The sequence below is a fragment of the Stegostoma tigrinum genome, chromosome 11 (genome assembly GCF_030684315.1).
Source record: "Stegostoma tigrinum isolate sSteTig4 chromosome 11, sSteTig4.hap1, whole genome shotgun sequence".
NCBI lineage: Eukaryota > Metazoa > Chordata > Chondrichthyes > Orectolobiformes > Stegostomatidae > Stegostoma > Stegostoma tigrinum.
The window spans coordinates 71,092,371-71,114,586 of record NC_081364.1 but is presented as its reverse complement, the minus strand read 5'-3'; the positions used below and the strand labels follow the sequence as shown (position 1 = coordinate 71,114,586).

General features: G+C 42.5%; 1 long non-coding RNA gene across 1 annotated transcript; it reads left to right on the top strand.

Annotated features, from left to right (window-relative positions):
• The first annotated feature begins 61 nt into the window (after nucleotides 1-61).
• Nucleotides 62-13,406, top strand: LOC132210220 (uncharacterized). Its single transcript, XR_009446450.1, has 3 exons — nucleotides 62-137; nucleotides 1,018-1,148; nucleotides 11,797-13,406. It is a non-coding gene; the product is annotated as an uncharacterized LOC132210220 (long non-coding RNA).
• Nucleotides 13,407-22,216: the final 8,810 nt, after the last annotated feature.

The window sequence follows — 22,216 nt, the reverse complement described above, 5'->3', positions numbered from 1 at the left end:
GCCTCTTGCTTGCTATTGGTCGTTCGATGTCAACCGGCGTATTCAGCTATGGAGCATGCGCACAGCTCATTGTGACTGTGAGCATGCGCACTGGGAGAGATATTCCGAATGCAATGGTCCTCCGAGAGCCACAAGTGGTGAGCACAGGTTAAAGGGGAGGGCAGCTTCGGTGCTGTATTCCAGCAAGAGGGCTGCAGGGTTGCTCAGTTTAGGTCTCAGGTCCCAAACAGGGGTCTTCTGGTGCTGCGTGTAGGTTGCAGAGAGCCTCAGGCTTCTTCCCTGAAACAGGCCGAGACTGTCCTGTGAGAGGGAAAGTCCTGTCAGTTTTTACCCTGTCAAGCCACTTCAGAATGTGATTACAGCAATGAGAGGTGTTCTCAGCAAAGCAGAACTCCAATGTGCTCTCACTGGTTAGAGGTCTTTCCACTGTGTCCTGTGTTAGCACCCGCGCTGAGTTTTTAAAAATCATTTTGGTTTGAATCTGAGAGTTGAACGGTGACGTCTGGTCTGTGAGCAGTAGTTGTGCTAAAAATACAATACAAAATCAATTATTGGTTTCTGAGGCCAGGCCTGGAAGTTAATTGGAGGTTGTTTATTATTCAAAAACTGTGTAGACTCTTTTGCCCATTAATAAGGTCAGCATCTGAGAACTGGTGCCAGCAAGTTTGGGAGGGAATGTGGTCAAACAGAAGGACTTTAAAACTGGGCCAAATGCACATCTTTGATACTGAGCCTCTGAGCCTCTGTCACAGCAGCTGGCTGCTGGTCTGACCGAGGCTCAGAGAAAGACCACAGAGTGGAGGGAGAGAGCTGAGCAGGGTTGGGGCCCTGTGGTTTGGATATTAGGGTTATTCTTCACCCATCACCCCACCACAAAATCCAGCCAGTTGTTTCTCTCATTGTTCCCTTCCCCAAATTTGCCCCCTTTGTATCTGCAGCCCCTATCCCACCCCTTGCTTCCCCCAGTATCAGCAAACTTCCAAAGATATTTCTGACATACTCTGTTACTTTTCTCAGAACATTCAACAACTTGAAAACTGGATGAAAATGAGAGACAGAGCAGCCACTGCAGAAGCTTCCAAAATCACTCTGCACCTTCTTGAACTGCTGCAATCTGCGTAGTGAAGTAGCTCCCATGTTGCAATTTGGTAAGAGTTACAGGATTATCATCCAGTGGTGATAAGGTTGTGCTGTTTTTTTGTGTCAATTATCGTCATTTTGTTCTTATGTTCTACCCTTCAACAGAATAGAAACATAGAAAATAGGAACAGGTGCAGGCCATTGTAGCTTTCGATCCTTCTCCGCTAGTCACTTTGATCATGACTGATCATTCTACTCAGCCTCTTCCCACTTTAGAGCCAGACCCTTTGATCCCTTAAGCCCCGACAACTATACATATTATCTTCTTCTTGGAAGCATCCAGTGTTCGGCCTTAACTGCTTTCTGTGGCAGCAAATTTCACAGGGTCACCAGTCTCTGTATTTTTTTTTGATTTCCTCATTTCATTCCTTTACAGTCTCGCCCATGCCCCTAAGCTCTGACTCCCTGGTCATTGACAACATCCTTCCTGTATTTACCTAGAATTTTATTGGTTTCTGTGAAATCTTTCCTCATTCTTCTAAACTCCAGTGAATTTCATCCTAACCAATCCATCCTATTCTTATATGGAAGTCTTGCCATCCCAGGAATCTGTCTAATCAACTGCTATGAACAGCCTCCAGAGCCAGAAGTTCCTTCCTCAGATAAAACTTGGAAATTTACACATACCATTCCAGGTGTGGTCTCACTAAGATCCTGTACAATTTCAGCAAGACATCCCTGCTCCTGTACTCAAATGCTGTCACTCTGCAGGTCAAAATACCATTTGCCTTCTTCACCCCCTGCTACACCTGTATGCTTCCTGTCAGTGACTTGTGTTTTCCTAGTTTTGTAATCCAACTTGATAATCTCGAACTGAGACACATTTCTCATTTAAATGACTAATTGATTGTATGAATACCTGGGATCCACCATGGACCACAGTACCACACTGGTCACTGGTCGGCATACAAGAAGTGACTGTTACCTTGTGCCAAACAGTTCTGTATCCCTGTGAATACCCAATCTCTCATGCTTTAAATGTACGTGCTAATCTCTTCTGTGGGACCTTTGAATGCCTTCTCAAAGCCGACATAAGCCACATCCACTGCCTTTTCAACTCGAAATGTTGCATTCTTGAAACATTCTGGCAGTTTTGTCCAACATGATTTCCCTTTCGTAAATCCATACTGACTCTAATTCTGTCACTGTTTTCCAGTGTTAGTCTAAGGTTCATAGTTCTCAGGCTTCTCCCACATCTCTTCTAAAACAAAGAGATAATATCAGCCTCTCTCCAGTCATCTCACACCCACCCATATTTATAGATGATACGAATATTACTGCAATTTCCTCCCTTACTTCCCACAACATCCTCAGATACACTAGATCAGGTACTGGAGATTTGTCAATCTTTATATTTTCTGAGACATTTAGCACTTCGTCTCCTGTACTGTGAACTATTTTCAAAATATCAAAAATTATTTGAGTTCTCTAGCCTCCTTCATTACAACTTGTCCATGCCGACCAGGCTTCCCAAACTGAACGAGTCCCACTTGCTTGAGTTGGGTCCATATCCCTCTAAACCTTTCCTATTCATGTACCTGTCCAAATGTCTTTTAAATATTGGAAGTGTACCTGCATCTACCACTTCCTTTGGCAGTTCATTCCACATAGAAACAACCTTCTGTTTGAAACAGCTTCCCCTGGTTTCCCTTCAAATCTTTCTCCTCTCCTGTTTAAAAAATACCCTCTAGTTTTGGACTCCCCGATCCAATGGAGAAGACCCTTGCTGTTCACATTATACCCCTCACGATTTTATAAACCTCTCGAAAGTCACTGCTCAACCTCCTATTTTCCAGTGAAGTCCCAGTCTCTCCTCATAACTCATACCCTCCAGTACTGGTAACCTATAGACTGTAAGTGCAGCATGAAGCCACCCAGAGTAGAAAGCTAATCCAGCCACGAGAAGCATCACCTAACCTCCACCTCTTTGGCCCTTCGTCAAATAGTCTGGCAATAAGAACTGTCCAGATTCAGACATGAACAGGGAACGTTTCAGCTTGCTTTCTGCAGCCCCCCAGTCTTGAAATTCCCCTCCCAAATGAAAAGGGATCTTCCATTCACCTTAGGTGTACTCTTCATGATTTTATAAACATATAAATCACCCCTCCATTCTTAGACTGCAGTGGAAAAATGCCTCAACCAATCAAGCCTCTCGTTACGATTCTCAACCTCCATTCCTGGCAACTTCCTGCTAAATCTTTGCTGAATCCTCCCCAGGTTGATGATATCCTTCGAAGAACAGGAGATCTGAAGTGGACACACTACTCCAGAAGAGGCATCACTGATGTTCTGCACAATTTCAACATAACGTCCCAACTCCTGTACTCAAAAGGTCTGAGCAGTGAAGGCAAGCAGGCTAAACACCGACTTAACCACCCTTTCTACATGTGATGCCAACCTCACAGAATTCAGGGCCTGAACCCTGAGGTCTCTCTGTTCGACAACACTAACCCCAAGGCCCTACGTTTAATTGTACAAGTCCTGATCTTGTTTGTTTCACCAAAATGAAATACCTTGCCTTTATCCAAATTAAACACAACCTCCCATTCCTCAGCCTCTTAACCCTATAAATCAAGATCTCTTTGTAATCTTGGACAGCCTACTTCGCTGTCCACTATCCTGCCTATTTTGGTGTCATCTGCAAACTTACTGACCATGTCTCCACTATTCTCATCTAAATCGCTTTTTTTTATATAAAGTCAAACAAAATTGGAGTGAGCACTGACCCCTGTGGAACACTTCTGGTAACAGGCCTCCGGTCTGACAAACAACCCTCTACCACCAGTCCCTGTGCCCTGTCACTAAGCCATATTTGTATCCAGTTGACAAGCTCCCCCGAATCCCATACGATCTAACTTTACTGATTAGTCCACCTTGTTGAACCTTGTCAAAAACTTTACTCTTGTCAAAATAAACTACGTCCACCGTTCTGCCGTCAATAATTTTCTTTGCTACTTCTCCAAAAAACTCAATCAACTAATCATTCCTTGACTCTCCAAATGCATAAATCCTACATTTGACAATTACCTTCAACTACATGCCCAAAACTGAAGTCAGACTCAGGTCTACAGCTCCCAGGCTTCTCCTGATATTCCTTAAACAAAGGCACAATTTTAGCCACTCTCCAGTCATCTGGCACCTCACTCGTAATTATAGATGATACAAATATTTCTGCAACGGGGCCCCATGTTTTCTCTTTAACTTCCCACAACATGGTTTGATGCACTAGAGCAGGACCTGGAGGTTTAAAGTCAGAGTGTAATACAGCATGGAAACAGGCCCTTCGGCCCAAACTGGTCTGTGCTGACTATGGTGCCCACTCAGCAATTTCTAACTGCCTGCATTTGGTCCATATCCCCCTCTAAACACTTCCATCCATGTACCTGCCCAAATGTGTTTTAAACGTTGCTATTGTACCTGTCTCAACGACTTTCTCTGGCAGCCCATTCCAAATATGCACCACTGTCTGTGTGAAGAAGTTGCCCCTCACGTCCTCCTTAAATCTACCCCCTCTCACCTTAAATCTGTACACTCTAGTTTTCCATTCCCCATCCCTGGGAAAAAGACTACGTGCATTCATTCTATCTATGCCACTCATGATTTTATTCACCTCAATAAGTTCAGCACTCATTCTCCTCCATTGCAAGGAATAAAGTCCAATCCTGGCCAACCTCTCCTTAGAACTCACCTCCTCTTCCTAGCAACATCCTTGTAACTCCTCTTTGCACATTTTCCAGTTTAACTATGCCTTTCCTGTAACAGGGTGACCAAAACTGTACACCACACTGCAAGTGTGGCCTCACCAATGACCTGCACATCTTTAACATAACATCCCAACTCTTATATGCAATGCATCGACTGAAGAAGGCCAGCATGCTAAATGCTTTCTTCACCACCCTGTCTACCTGTGATGCTGCTTTGAACCAACTGTGCACTTGTGTTTCTCGGTCTCTCTGTTTCACAATATTCCTCAGAACTTCACCATTTACTGTATAACTCCTACCTTGGCTGAACTTTCCAAAGGCCAACACCTCACACTTAGCTGTGTTGAATTTCATTTGGCAATCCTCAGCCCACTTCCACATCTGATCACAATCCCCCTGTAATTTTTGATACCTCAGCGATACCTCTTAAGTTTGCAGATGATACAAAATTACTAATCATGGCATATACATTCATATCCAGATCATTTATGTAAGGGACAAATAGCAAAGATCCCAGTATCGACCCCCATGGCACACCATTAGCCACAGGCCTCCAGTCCGAGAACCAACGTTCAGCCATCATGCTATGCTTCCTACCATCGACCCAATTTTGAATCCCATGAGCTAGCTCTCCCTGGATCCCACACAACCGAACCTTCATGACTAGGCTGCGATATGGTACCTTGTTGAAGGCCTTACTAAAGTCCATATAGACAGCATTCGCTGCCCTAACCTCATCAGTCCTCTTGCTTACCTCCTCAAAAAACTTGAATAGATTTGTCAGACATGATTCCTGTGCACAAATCCATGCTGACTGTCCCTCATCAGATCTTGAATATCCCAGCTTTGGTTGATTGACTCCCTGAATATCATCTCCAATACCTTGTCTACCACTGGTTCACTGGCCTGTAGTTCCCTGGCTGGTCTTTGCTACCTTTCTTAACCAATGGGACAACATTAGCCACCCTCCAGTCTTCTGGAATTTAAGTCGTGAGAAAAGATGAAGGGAAAAATCTCTGCAAGGGTCTCTGCAATTTCTACCCCAGCCTCCCACAGTGTCTAAAGATGGACTTCATCAGATCCAGTGGAATTATCAACCTTAATGTGCTTTAAGGCTGCAAACGCCACCTCGATGGTCCAAAACATCCCCACTTGCTTCCCTTGTTTCCTTAGCATCCATGATTCTCTGCTTAGTAAATACTGAGGAGAAATATTCATTGAAAATCTCCCCCATCTCCATGAACAGTTTTCAAACCAAAATATTTCTACCCCTGACTTGTCCCCCGTCCATTTCTTTCTCAACAGTGAAAACTGATGCAATATATTCCTTTCAAGTCTCTCTCCTCTCCTGATGCTCAACACAGAGTTGATCTCTTTCATCTTTATGGAGCCCTGCTTGCTCTTTCGGTGCTCACTTGCTTTTAATGCACTTGTAGAAACTCTTTGAATTATTCTTAAGCTTATCAACCAAGGCAGTTTCATGTTGCCTTTTTGCCATCCTGATCTCCTGTTTAAGAATGCCCCTAACACTGTTTACACTTTCAAGAGATTCATTTGAGCCAAGTTTTTTTATATATCTACTAATTTATATTTTTTTTATTCTTGACTAAAACCCGAGTATCTTTTTTCACCATTGTTCTCTAATCCTACCAACCTTACCTTTCACTCTTTCAGAGACATAATGACTCTGAATTGTCACATTTTTGAAAGCCCCCCACTTATCAGACATCCTTATACCTGCCATCTACTCATGTCAACTTTTGAAAGTTATAAAAACAGAAGCTGCTGGAAAAGCTTAGCAGGTCTGGCAGCATCTGTGACGGACAAATCAGAGTTAATGTTGCGGGTCTGTTAATCCTTCTTCAGAAGTGTTGAAAGTTCTTTTCTTATAGCATTAAAATTTGCCTTACTCCAATTAAAACTTTTACTTTTTCTGGAAGGCATATCCTGTTCCAAAATTGTTTTAAAACTGATAGTAATTCTGTCACAAGACTCAAAGTTTCCCTGTACTGTCACTTCAGTCACTTGCTATGCCTTATTTTTTTTCCCATAGGAACATCGATTTATTGATAAAGAAAAATTTCTTGAACATATTTCTCAAAATACTCACCATCTAAACCTTTAACACAATGGCAGTCCCAGTAAATGTTTGGAAACTGAAAATCACCAACTATTACAACCTTGTTATTCTTACACATATCTGAAATCCCTCTGCATATTTGTTCCTCAGCTTCCCTCTGACTATTAGGAAGCCTATGGTACAATCCCATCAGATGATTGTTCCTTTCTTATTTCTTATTTCTAATTTCAACATATGTTTTCATGGGATGATTTTTCAGAAACATCTCTTCTCGTGATAGCAGCAATGTTTTCCTTATTTTAAAAGAAAAATCCCTGCGATTGGCCCATATTCGCTCCAAACCATTCAAATTCATGTCCTTATCTGAATGTTTTTCAAACATCGTTACTACCCACATCCATCACTTCCTCTGGCAGTTCATTCCACACACTGAGCACTCTATATAAAACAAAAAAATGCCCGTCATGTCTTTTTTAAAATCTTTCTCCTGTCATTTTAAAAATATGCCCCTGGTTTTGAAATCCCCAACCTGAGGGAAACGACCTTTGCTATTCCTTATCTGTGTCTCTCATTATTTTATTAAACTTACATAAGGTCATCCCTCAACCTCTTACCTTCCCGTGAAAGAAGTTCCTGCCAATCTAGCGTATGTTTATAACTCAACGCCTCCATTCCTGGCAATATCCTGGTAAGTGTTTTTCCAAACCCTCTCCAGTTTAACAATATTCTTCCCACAACAGGATGACCAGAGCAGCACGCAGTCCTCCAGAAGAGGACTCGCCAACATCACTTCCCAACTCCTGTACTCAAAGGCCTGAGCAATGAAGACAAGTGTGCTAAATGCCTTCCTCACCACCCTGTCTACCTGTGATGCAAATTTCCAAGAATGATGTACCTGAAACCCGAGGTTTTTTTTTCTGATCTGCAACACTACCCAGAGCCCAACCGTTAATTGTGCAAGTCCTGCCCTTGTGAAGTATTGCGTTGTGGCAAAACAAACATTTATCCAAATAAAATTCAATCTGCCATTCCTCAGCCCATTGCCCCAATTGATTAAGATCTCTCTGAAATCCAGAAAGCCACGAGGCCATCTCCCTTGTTATGACAACAAATAATCATCAATGAAAAGATGTTCTGCTTCATTTGTACAAGGAAGGGGTCAAACCAAATCTCGAATACTGTCTGCAGGTTTTGGTCTTTCGTTCGTTTATTCAAAGTGGCTCAGAGGAGGTTTACAAGATTGAAACCTGGAATCAGTGGGTTGTCTGAGGAAGATGGATTGGGCAGGAAAGAGGGAAAAGGACTTGTCAGGAGCTGCTGATTAAAACAGGAAACTGATGTGAGCCAGGATATAGGGTGTATTGAAGTAGAGTCTGTTTGGGTTGAGCTGAGAAACACCAATGGACAGAAAATGACCTTAGTGCTGCATATGGACCCCAAGCTGCAGTAATATTGGGGAAGGCATTAGGGTGGAATTGAGAGATACAAGGCATAAAGGTATGGCTTTAATTACAGGTGACTGCAACTTACTTATAAATTGCCCAAATCACACTGTAGCAGTATAGTGCAGGAGGGATCCTTAGTGTCTATATGGTACAATTTTATGAATCAACATGTTGAAGAATCAGATGGGTATTGTATGATGAGGATGGAATAATTGACAATCCAGTTGAGTATGGGCCCTTAAGGATGGATGAGTGACCACAATAGGATAGAATTCTTCACAAAGCTGGAGAGTGATCATGGGATGCGCGGGAGTGGAATGTCTTATCGTGGGAGCAGATGTGGCGGAGGCGGAGGAATTGGGAATAGGGGATGGAATTTTTTGCAGGAGGGTGGGTGGGGGGGAGGTGTATTCTAGGTAGCTGTGGGGGTCGGTGGGCTTGAAATGGACATCGGTTACAAGTTGGTTGCCTGAGATGGAGACTGAGAGGTCCAGGAAGGTGAGGGATGTGCTGGAGATGGCCCAGGTGAACTGAAGGTTGGGGTGGAAGGTGTTGGTGAAGTGGATGAACTGTTCGAGCTCCTTTGGGGAGCAAGACGCGGCGCTGATACAGTCATCAATGTACCGGAGGAAGAGGTGGGGTTTGGGGCCTGTGTAGGTGTGGAAGAGGGACTGTTCCATGTAACCTACAAAGAGGCAGGCATAGCTGGGGCACATGCGGGTGCCCATGACCACCCCCTTAGTCTGTAGGAAGTGGGAGGAGTCAAAAGAGAAGTTGTTGAGGGTGAGGACGAGTTCAGCTAGGCGGATGAGAGTGTCGGTGGAGGGGGACTGGTCGGGCCTGCGGGACAGGAAGAAGCGGAGGGCCTTGAGGCCATCTGCATGCGGAATGCAGGTGTATATGGACTGGACGTCCGTGGTGAATATGAGGTGTTGGGGGCCAGGGAATTGGAAGTCCTGGAGGAGGTGGAGGGCGTGGGTGGTGTCACGGACGTAGGTGGGGAATTCCTGGACCAAAGGGGAGAAAATGGAGTCCAGATAGATGGAGATGAGTTCGGTGGGGCAGGAGCAGGCTGAGACGATGGGTCGACCAGGACAGGCAGGTTTGTGGATTTTGGGAAGGAGATAGAAACGGGCCGTGCTTTCCCTGAAGGATAGCCGTAAGCCAGATGATTTTTTTTTTTCCTGACGATTGACAACGGTTTCATGATTGTCATTAAACTCTTCGTTGAAGATTGGTAGTGAAAGACTGGTCACGAAGAATATGGGTTCTCCTTACAAGCAGAAACATTGAATTTATAATGGGGTGCAAAGTGATGGCAGACCAATTAAATATGACTGAGGTTTTCAATAAGGAGGATACAAATAATGTCCCAAAATTAAGGGGATCTCAGGGTCTAATAGGAAGGTGGAATCAGTATTAGTAGGAAAATGATATTGGAAAAACTAATGGGATAACAGGCAGATAAATCTCCAGAGACTGATAACCTTCATCTCAAAGTACCTTAGGAAGTGGCTGTAGAAATAGTAGATGCACAAGTGGTTATCCTCCAAATTCTATACACCGTCAGTTTTTTATGGATTGGAGGATTGCTAATGTAACCCCAGTATGTAAGAAGGGAGTCAGAAAGAAAACAGGGAATTTGCATAAAATTGTTGGTTGGAAAAATGTTAGGGTCAGCTATAAAAGATGGAATAACAGAGTACTTGGAAGATAGTGTCAAGGTCAGACAGAGCCAGAAGAGCCTTTTTCCGTGCTGTAGACTGTGTTGGGCGTGAATTCCCTCCACGCCACTCACCATCCTGACTTGGAAATGTATTGCTACACCTTCAGTACTGCTGGTTCAAAATCCTGAATTCTCTCCCTAACAGCATTATGTGTCCACCTACCACTCATGGGCTACTGTGGTTTATGAAGGCAGATCACTGCCACCTTCTCCATGACAACTAAACTCAGCCAGCAATGCCCACAGGGTGTTTTTTTTTTAATTATTAAGGCCAAGTGGGAATGTGGAATCGAAGCGTAAATAGATCAGCTTTGACCTTCTTGAGGCTCGAGGGACAGAATGGACAACTCTGATTCCTAATTTGTGTGTTCTCTACTCTGATTTAAAATGCATCATCCCACTAGGAATGATGTTTTCCCTGTAAGTTAGAAGGATGACGGCTGATGTGATTAAATTTTTTCCAATGTTAATTGAAGCTGTTTGGGGTGTAGAGAGGAACTAATCCGCTGGGTGAGTGAAGTGGGAATACAAACCCTGACCCCCCCTCACCCACAGTAATCAGACAAGACTTGAGTTTCTTTGTCTTGCGGTTTATTCAAACAAAGGAATGAGGAACAAGTGTAGGCCACTAGGCCCCTCGACCCTGCTCTGCGACTCTATAAAATCACTGCTGATCTAATTTCAACCTCAGCTCTATGTGCCTGCATATCTCAGAATATCTTTCATCGTCTTGGTCAGCAAGAATCTGCATCCACTGCCTTTTGACGAAGGGAATCACAAAGGTTCTCAGCCCTCTGAGAGAAAAGAAATGTTCCTCACTATTTCAAATGGACTCACCCTTACCTTTAAACAATGACCCTCAGTTCTAGATCCTTCCAGAAGAGGGACCACGTTTTCACCATGCATCTGGTCAGGTCCCCTCAGGATCTTTCATGTTCCAATTTAATCTCCTCTTTCTTTTCTCACCTCCAGAGGACACAGGCGAGCCTGTCTCGATTTTCCTCTAGATTTTCTTTTAAGGCAATCCACTCATTCCAGGTATTAGTCCACTGAATTTGCCCCGAAATGTTTCATAACCTTCTTTAAGTTGGGTGACCAGAACTGAACACAAGTACTCAAAATGCAAATCTCACCAGTGCAAAAGGGGAATTAATTATCAAAAGGAGGACCATGAATTCTGACTTGCTTGCACGAATGCATTTTCAGCCAGCTTCGGTCATTTACATGTATCCAGTTACAGACTGACACAGGTTATGGTCCGATAGTTGTACGGTTTGTATTGTTACACCGAAGCATTGTTGTGGTCTCACTCAAACCTCCCACTCTGGCTCTGCACAAATAATGATTGGCACTGCAGCCAGTTCCCACAGCCTGATTTGTCCTGTATTTTTCATCTTCTGTCCTTTCAAAGGTATCAAATGATCCAAGTGGAGTAGCTCAACAAGACTGACAACATCGTGAAGGAAAAAAACAGAGCTTCTGTTTCGGGTCTGGTGACCCTTACTCTCAACTTGAGAAAGGGTCACCAGACCTGAAACATTCACTCTGTTTTTTTCATTCACAGATGTTGTCAGTCCTGCTGAGCTTTTCCAGCAACTTTTATTTTCATTCCTGACTTGCAACACCCCGCAGTTTTTTGTGAGCCAGGTGACAATCCGGCAGCTTTCATTCTACTTTTACTGTATTAAATTTATTTTCCAGGAAATTTGAAAGGGAACATTTACTGACAGGCAGCTCAACTCAAACACGGGATCAAAAACTGCCAGGAACACTTAATTCTCAGGAGCTTTGAACATGGAAGGAACAAGCATCGTTTACAGTGAAGAGAAACCATACATGTGGTCTGTGTGGACAAGCCTTCAGTCAGTTGTCTGGCCTGTCAGTACGTAAATGCAGTCAAAACAGGGTGACAACAATGACATCATGCAGCACTTGCTTTGTAATATCATAGTGATGGATCTCAGTTTGAGTTAAGCAAGGGCCACTCATCTCCTCTCCTCCCTACATTCTTGGTGCAAACGTGGACCAAACAGCTGAATTCCAAATGTGAGAGTGACTATCCACTATCTTAAGGCTCCATTTGACAGAGCATTGTATTAAGGAATCATGACAAAGTTAAGTTCAATAGGAACCAGAGAATATTATTCTTCCATGGATAGCTGGTTTTTGAAAACATTGTGTCTTCAGACCTCACTGGATTGAAACAAGGTGAGTTTATTCAAACTTGTACCACATACACGCGGAAGAGGTCTATAAGCCGAGCTCGGAGACACTTCCATTTACAGCTACTCAGAAACTGCATATTAAGGCATTTTCACGTCAGAATGGTTGCATGTAACATTGATATAAAATAAATGTATATGTAAGTACTTACTACAAAACAGGATGCTGTTCAGTTTCTGACAAAGTTCTGAGTCCTCTAATTTCAACAGGACTGCCACTTCCATACTATCTTCAGAGCTTCTCTACCCCACTATCAGCTCACAGCTGGGTGAGTAATATTTACATGACTGTTATACAGATAGTTTCAGAGCCCTAAGTAACTGTTGATGTTTCGCTGTTATGGACCTGCAGTTAAACTGTCTGAGACATGTGAATGTGAAAACATCCCATTCATTTATATACTTCTATAAATTAAAATCTTTTGTCTGCATTTGATTCCTACACAGAGACTTTAATTTATAGAAGTAAACTCTTATCCACCTACACATTGATATGCAGGCACTACCCTGAAGCTTCCTGCCCAGCTAGGAATTCAGTGTAAAGCTTTTGTAACTCCTTTTCTTCTCACACATCGGTCTGCAGACACTGTCTTAAGATTGCTGACTGAATTAAAATCCGAATCAAACTGTTTCAAATAGGGTTAGCTGGGGAAGTTTTGTAAAGGTGTGAAACCTCTGAAGCATGTAACTTCTGTCGCTGACAAAGGGGCCAGGGCACTGACTTTGTTCTAGTCAGACACACTGGCAACTTGAAATCAGAATCTGTCCTAGCCAACAAATCGAAATCGCCTCCTGCCATTAGCAGCTGCTTCACTAGCAATCGATACTATATCCTGGTCTTTTATGTTGTTGATGGAATAACTGTTTGGTATCCTGTTTTTGTCTGTTGTAGTAATTGTTTTATGTATCATGTCATTGTAAGTTGTGAAATCGTTTTATGTATCATGTCTTTTGTAAACTATAAAAAGCGGGGACTGTCCGCTGCTCGGGGAGAATTACTTGAGACTGTGCACTCTGTGCTGGGTTGAGTACAGTAATTCTCCACAGCTTGTACTTAGTTGGTTATAAAAGGATTTGTGTTTTTCTAAACAGGTCAGTGTCTTGTTATTGCAGTAAGTCCATGAGGGTCTCCGAAAACGAACTTGACAACATCACAGCTCCGGAACTCAATCCCTCTACCAATAAAACCTAACACACCGTAAGCCGCCTTAACAGCACTATCAACCTGGGTGGCAACTTTCAGGGGTCTATGTAGATGGACACCAAGATCCCTCTGCACATCCACACTACCAATATTTTTTTTCCAATGACCCAGTCTTCTGCCTTCCTATTATTCCTCCCAAAGTGAATCACCTCACGAGTTTTGAGAAGATTTGTAGCTCAGGTTGAGGTTCTGGATGTGAGTTTGCTCGCTGAGCTGGAAGGTTTGTTTTCAGACATTTCGTCACCATTCTAGGTAACATCATCACTGATGATGTTACCTAGAATGGTGACGAAACGTCTGAAAATGAATCACCTCACGTTTATCCGTATTAAACTCCATTTGCCACGTTTCAGCCAAATTCTGCAGTTTAACCAAGTCTCCCTGCAACATTCTTCCACACTGTCCACCACTCCACCGACTTTAGTGTCATCTTACTCACCCATCCACCTATGCTGGCGGCCAAGTCATTTATCAAAATGACAAACAGCAGTGGTCCCAAAACAGATCCTTGAGGCACACCACTAGTGACCTGACTCCAGGCTGAATATGGTTATGGGGAAGTCTGTGCTATGATGGAAGGATAAAATAACAGTAAAGTACATGAAAGCGATTGCAGAACATGGTGGTGCTGATGTATCTGTGAGTCCTGGCACATGAATCCTATAATTTTAGTCTGCGCATGTAGCCACTGATTAAGAAAGTATATGGAATGGTGCTGTTTTATGCAAAACCTATCTCTATAATCATTGGATTGTTGTACTACACCTGTACTGGGCTTTACTGAGACCACTCCCGATATATTCCGAGCAGTTACAATTCCCTAAACTGAAAACAAAATGCAATTGCTTCAGAAGCTTATCAAATTTATTTCACGTTACTCATTCCTGGAAGGAAAGTCTTGTCGAGCCACAGAGTCATACAGTTCAGGAACAGACCCTTTGGTCCAACCCGTCCATGCTGACCAGAATTTCCAAACTGATGTATTTCCATTTGCTAGCATTAGGCCCATAACCCTCTAAACCCTTCCTATTCATGTATCCATCGTGGTGCCTTTTAAATGTTGTGACTGTACCAGTCTCAACCACTTCCTCTGGCAGCTTATTGCTTACACACAGCACCCTCTGCATGCAACAGTTACCCTTCAGGTCTCTTTAAAATCTCCTCCGTCTCTCAATAACTCTATGCACTCTATTTTTGCGCACCCTCACCTGAGAAAAAATGACCTTGGCTGTTCCCTGTATCACACAATATTCAGAGAAAAATTGCCATCTTTCAGCCCCCCGAAGCAGTCTTGTGTACATGTGTGGGATGACAACAGTCAAGCTTATGCTGTTGAAGTGTCGGTAATATTCATGTAACAGTACAAAGCTATACACTGCTCATGTCCACGGTAATAATGGAGCAGTTTATCCAGCTCTTCAAGCTGGTTTCAAAGGAAGGGGATGAAGCCATTTAGCTCATCAAAACTATTGGGAAATAAGAGGCACAGCCCATTCACTCTCTCCTGCCTATTACACAGGAAGGCAAGGAGTCTCGTCAGCACATCGAGCTGTTAAACAGGTACCGGGGTCATCCAATCAGGTCCTTGAACCTTGTCCCTGGGACCAGGAGTCGGCCATTCCGACCCTCAAGCCACATAAACAGAAACAGAAGGATGTCATTGATGCTCCAGCATGACAAACCAATGAAGCAGAGAATGCACAGACAGACTGCTCCATGTGGTTTCTCCTGGTGCCATTGCTTATGGTACACACATGTGACTTTAATGTCAGAACAAAAACAAAGTCACTGGAAAAACTCAGCAGCTCTGGCAGCATCTGTGAAGGAGAAAACAGAGTTAATGTTTCGAGTCCGGTGACCCTCGCTCAGAACGGTTACTTTAATGTCACTTGCTGATGGTTAGGAGGGACAGTGGATGATAAGGGAATAGTGTAGGTTAGATGGGCTTCAGTTTGGTTTCACAGGACGGTGCAACAGCGAGGGCTGAAGGTTCTGTACTGCACTGTAATGTTCTATGAATCATATCAGATCGCATGGATCAGTTACAGCAGTAGCTGGAGGCAAAGAGGAATTTACAGGAGCGAGGGAATGTGATGAATATCTGTTCCGGGGGTAGAAATACTGCAGATGCAGTGAGGTTGATGGGTTACTTGTAGGAAATGTAGGATGGGTAGACAGGCAATGCAGGAGTCTCCTGTAGCCATCTCCATCTCAAACGATTATGCTGTTTTTTGGAATTCGGGCGTGACAGACTCTCGGAGGCATATAGCACTCAGAGCCAAGTTTCTGGTAGCCATACTGTCTCTACTGTAATGAGGATTACATCAGGTTCCAAGTGATTGATTTCAGGGAACTGTCAAGGCAGAAACACAGGCAGACGTTTCTGCAGCCAACAGCAAGACAGCAGGATAGTGTGTTGCCTACAGAGTGCGAGGGTTAAGGATGTCTTGGACAGGGTATATAATATTCTCAATGGCTCGACAGACGAACAGGAGATTGTTGTACACTTTGGAACTAACAACATAGGACGAGAAAATGGATGAGATTTTGAGGGTAGCACATGGGAAATTAGGGAAGGATGTATGAAAGTTGGTTGGTGAGTACAGTAATACCTGGATTACTTCTGGTGACACGAACTAGTGAGGTTTGGAATAGAGAAGATCGAGCAGATGGACTCGGGGCTGAGGAGCTGATATGGGGGAAAGGATACACATTTCTGGATATTTGGAATCTCTTCTGGGTTGAAGTGAACTTTACAAAGAGGATGGATTGCAGTTGAATGGGAAGTGGCCTAATATTCTGGCATTGAGAATTGTTCTAGCCATCCAGGAGGATTTAAACTGGTAAGATGGTGAGGGTGGGTTGCAGGGTTGGTGCAGATGGATATGCTGGAGGGATCAAGCGACATTGTGAGAAAAGGGAGCAGTCTGAGTCTGTTGCAGTAGTTTTTTTAAAAAAAAGCAAGTCAAATAGGCAAAGCAGGCTGGAGCAAAGCAGAGAATGAGGTAGGTCTGATAAGTTAAACTGCATTTATATCAATGCACATGGCCTGATAGTATTGCAGATTAACTCGGCACGGTTAGTGACATGAGACTGGGATAACATAGCTATCAGAAATGTGGCTCCTGGATGGACAGTCATGGCAGCTTAACGTTCAAACAGATAGCTGCTGTCAGACAGGTAGAAAACGTTGCAAAGGAGGTGGGGAAGAAGGGCGATGGCATTTTTGATTTGGGATAACATTCTGGCTGTACTTAGGGAGGATATTCCTATGAGTGTGATCAATGAAGTTATTTGGGTGCAATTGAGAAATAAGAAAGAGTTGACCACCTTGTAGGAATTGTACTCCCCACCACAAAAATAAACAGTCAGTGGTTCAACTGAGAAGCAAATTTGTTAGGATATGACAGTTATGTGTTAAAATAATAAGGTGGCCATGGTAGGGGATTTTAATTTTCCAAAAATAGACTGAGCCTGCCATAGTGTGAAAGAATCAGATAGAAGGAGGGTTTTTTTGTGTATGTTCATGAATTTTTTTTGTTCAGCATGTGGATTTACCTCCAAGAGAAGGTTAAAGAAAGAATTAGACGTACTCTTGGGGAATAAGGCAGGGAAAGTAACCGAGTTGTCAGTGGGGTAGCACTCTGGGGCAAAAAAAATCCATAATTTTATTCATTTTAAAATAAGTATGAAAAAGAATTAACCTGACCTAAAAGCTAAAGTTCTAAACTTCAGCAAGGTCATTTTGAACCGATATTAGCCGTGAATTGTCAAAAGTTGATATGAATGATATTTGCAAGTAAAGGGATGGCTTGCAATGGGAAATCGTCACAAATTTATAACGAAATTCCAGCGACAGTACACTTGGTTAGGATGAAAGGCAAGGCTGATAGGTGTAGGGAATGCTGGATGACTCGAGAAATTGAGTTTCGGATCAAGAAAAAGGAGGCATGTATCAGGTATCAACAGCGGGGATTGCATGAATCCCTACAGGAGACGAAGGACAGTTGGAGTATACTTAAGAAGGGAATCATGAGGGCAAAAAGTGGTCATGAGAGAGTTTCAGTAAATAGGGTTAAGGAGAAGTCAAAGGATTTATGCAAATACATTTTGGAGAAAAGAGTATATAAGGAGAGAATGGGGCCCCTTAAAAATCAGCAAGGTTGCCTATGTGTGGAACCGCAGGAGATGAGTGAGTTACTAAAATGAACAAATTGTATCTGTGCTTTCTGTTCAAAGAATATGAACCTGAGGGAACTCGGGGAAATAAACAGCAAGAAGTGTCCACATTACGGAGGTAGTGGTGCTGGCCCCTTAAAATGCATAAAGATGAATAAATCATCAGGATCTGATCAAGTAGATCCTCGACATTTATGGGAACGTAGGGGACTGACTTATGGGCCCCTTGCTGAGATATTTGTATCATCGATAGCCACCGATGAGGTGATGGAAGGCTGAAAGTTGGCTAACATGGTCCCACTATTTAAGAAAGGTGATCAGGGAAAGCTAGGGAACTGTAGACTGGTGAGGATGACATCAGTGATGGGCACATTGTTGGAGGGGATTTTCAGGACAGGATTTACATGTATTTGGAAAGGGAAGGGCTGATTGAGGACAGTCAGCATGGCTTTGCGCCTGGGAAATTGTGTCTCAATAACTTGATTAAATTTGAAGAAATGACGAGAAGGATTGATGGAGGCAGAGTGTTAGATGTTGTCTATATAGGTTTCAGTCAGGCATTCAACAAGGTCCCACATGGTGGACTGGTTAGCAATGTCACATCACATGGAATACAGGGAGAACGAACAATTTGAATAAAAATTAGCTCAAAGGAAGAAGACAAAGCACAGTGACAGAGTGCTTTTCGAAATGCAAACCTGTGGCCAATGGTGTCCTACAAGGACCAGTAATGGGCCATTGTTTTTGTCATTCTATAATGATTTCACTTTTAAAACAGGAGGTATAGTTGGTAAGTTTGCAGATGACACTAAAATTGGTGATGTAATGAACAATGAAGCAAGTTATCTCAGGTAAAATTTGATTTGAATTTCCCACAGTTCCTCATTTTCACTATTCACCATGTTCCCTGCTATTTCTGGAAGAGTTTCTGTTCCTCCCTTCATGGAAACAGAACATCACATTCACTACACCAGGCAGGGCTGGCGTTTGTCATGTTGTGAATATATTGGAGGTTGGCACTCTGGCACATGATGGATAAGTCACCCACTGCTGCAAAGAAAGTTCTAGAATGAGATAACAATGTGAAGAGCTGGATGAAGCGCCCAGACCCGAAACATCAGCTTTCCTGCTTCTCTGATGCTGCCTGGCCTACTGTGTTCATCCAGCTCTATACCTAATCTCATATTCCAGTATCGGCAGTTCCTACTATCTCTGAGTAAGTTCTAGAATGAAACCAGTTCGCTTGATGCTCTTTGTCAGTACTGCCCTCTCCCTGATGCATACATTGTGTTCTCTCTCAGTGTTGGAAATGCCTTTCTTTCCTTAGTTTATTTTCCTGGCTGATAAGTAGACATATCTCTACACAGTCGCAGTGGCCTGAAATATTAATGAGTCTGCTCTTAATAGAAGCAGTGGACAATGTAATTGCACAATTTTCTGTATCACAGTCGCGATAGCAACAACATGTGAACCATCATCAATTACCTTTAACTGTGACCATTCCACAAGGCAGTTTGGAGCCAAACACATTGTTATGGGTTTGAATTCACACTTAATCCAGACCAGTAAAACGTTAGATTTCTTTATCAGAGGAGATCAGTGGAATGAGATCGGTTTTTTAGTCAAAATGCTGCTGATTTTATGGTTGTTATTACTGAAATTCACTTTCGTTACAATTCTTATCATTAGAATTTAAGTTCTACCACCAACTGTGGTGTGATTTGAAACAGTATCTTTAGAGTAATAACCTGTGACTCTGGAATTACCTGCTGAGTGACTTAATTGCTCTGACATGATGTTCCTATCGTTGATTACTTCAGAAAGAAGAACAAGGGTGTGATCAAATTAATTATAACTTGGAAGACAGGTCAGAAAAGAGCTGGAACTATAAAGTCTGAATTTTACCACGTCATAGATAATGGTTTATTCAGTAACAGTACAGAGGCAGAGGGGGAGAGTGGGGACATTATGGAGCTGGTGTTGGACAGGTTTGGCGATGGAGACAATAGCGAAACATAAATCAATAAAGGCTCTCAATGACGTGAACAAGTCTTGTTCTCAGATGCCTTTGAAGGATGAGTCTGAAATTCATGAACAATGAAGTGAGGTTTTAATTAAACTGAAGATAATAGATTCCATCTTTTCCAAATGTCGGCAACAGAAACAACAATAAAGTTGAATATACTTTGTGGAAGTAATGACTGGACAGAGATAGAGAGACTTACCAGGAACACCAACAATAGCGAGAATGGGATAGTAACCAACTTGAATAACCCACAGTACACCAAGTATCCGCTCTGGTAATGTCGACCTATAGTTAGTAAGATAGTAAAGACCCGAGGATAAACTCCTGCCCATTGTTGTAACATTCCAGTCTATTGTTCTCAGATTCTGATCCATTGTTGTAACATTCCAGTCTATTGTTCTCAGATTCTGATCCATTGTTGTAACATCCCAGTCTATTGTTCTCAGATTCTGATCCATTGTTGTAACATTCCAGTCTATTGTTCTCAGATTCTGATCTCTCCGCCCCCTCTCTCTGCAGCTGCTGATCCCTGTTAGTGTGTTTGCTGATGTCTCACTTGTACTGTGGGATAACACACTGAATGGAGCCCCTTAGTAATAGGAGAGGGAAAGCCTCCTGTGACACAGTTTGAATCTGTGGAGACTGACATCAATCACAGTCACCGAACAAACAGTTCCAGTTAACGCCTTTCAATACACCTTCAGTGAACCTTCAGTTCACAATTAAAACTAGACTGGATTGCATGTTAACATCATTGGCTGTAGGTCTTATATACCATTAGCAATTGCTCTAATGACGTCTGTCGTGAGGGAGAATGATGGATGTTTTCATTTTTCAGGCTAAATGGCTCTGCCCTGTTGTCCATGTGCAATGCTGTAACCACCTGCACCAACACCCTCCCCCTCCAAAATAAAACACAATCAAAATGTTATTACTGTGCTGATTACTCTGACACAACCAACAACAACAAAAAATAATCGCTGGGCATAGTCGGGCTGACCTTGCAGAGTAAGTGTGGTTTTCTCGCTGCTGTAATAAAACAACAATGTATCTTCAACATGCAAAGTTCTTCATTGCAGTTTATGTGCTTTAACGCACTAACATTTACATTTCTTGATTCAATTGACCAAAACTAAAATCAAATGCAGCGTGTACAATGACATTGTCATTAAACAGCATGGACTAAATAGTCAGGGACAGAATGAATGTGACAATGGTTCAGAGACGAGTGGAATGGTGGCAGTGGCTGTCGTGACTGGAGAGGAAGACAGTGATATCCCAATGTCACCAGTATTTAACTAGCACTTATTCTGACAGACAGAATGAAATGCAAAGCAGAGCAAGTCAATACGTTATACTTGGGAGATGGAGTGCCAAACAACAATATGATCATAGTATGATAACTTTAAATGTGATGTAGGAAATTACGTATTATGTATACACTTTTTAATCATGGGGTATCCCCAGGATATTCAAAATTAAAAGCAGATCAAGATTTCAAAATGTTAGGTGTATCGTGAGATGACAGAATAATAATAGTAGGAATACAGTTCATCCCCAGCCGGTACAGAGATGATGGGCTGTGTGACCACAGCTTTGCTGAAAATATTCTGAGATTTGTATGAAAAGTTTTCAGAGCCTGAGGGGAGATGCTTTCAGTGAAGGGCACGGATTGTGCTGTCATGAGTCATCTATTTCTGTTGTCTCATGAAGTGCAGCCACCTCTAAAATTACTTTTAATCAAAACTGATTTCCAGATATTCATGCATTTAGGATGATATTCGCATTTTTTTGGAACTTAAAAGAAGAAACAGACACTGGGGCATGATGAGTGTAATCGGCAGAATAACACTAATGGAAACAGGAATGGATGATATTGTCAAAATCTCACCAAGCTGGGCCAGTCCAGAAAAGCAAAATGCTGGAGATTATGGAAATTTGAAACAGAAAAAGAAATTGGTGGAGATGAGGCAACATCTGGAGACAGATTTTGAGTTAACATATCTAGTCTGTTATGAACCTGTTCTGAAAAAGTCATATTACAGATGCTGCTGGACTGGATAAGTTACATTCCAGAATTTCTTTTCTTTCTTTTGGACTGTCACAATTTGTCTGATCTGGATCAGAACAATAAAGCTGCCATTTGAGTTGACCTTCAAGTATTTGTGAATGATCATTAAATGAGTCATTGCAAAGTTTCCGTATTAAAGATCCCTAATATTGATGCCATGTCGCATTGAGATAAATTGCCAAGAATGGATTGAACTCAGTGGCACTGATATCGCATGATCAGTCCTCTGATTGAAAATGATGAGGATCCTTACCATAATGTCATGCCATGCTCCTGATGTTGCTGGGCTTACACTCATTTGGCAAAGTCTTACCTTCCAAGACTTTAGACTCAACTTTGAAACCATAAAGTATCTTGATATTCTTAATAAGACACACTCATCCATGGATTTTAGCAGGCACGAGCAAGGGCTATGTTTA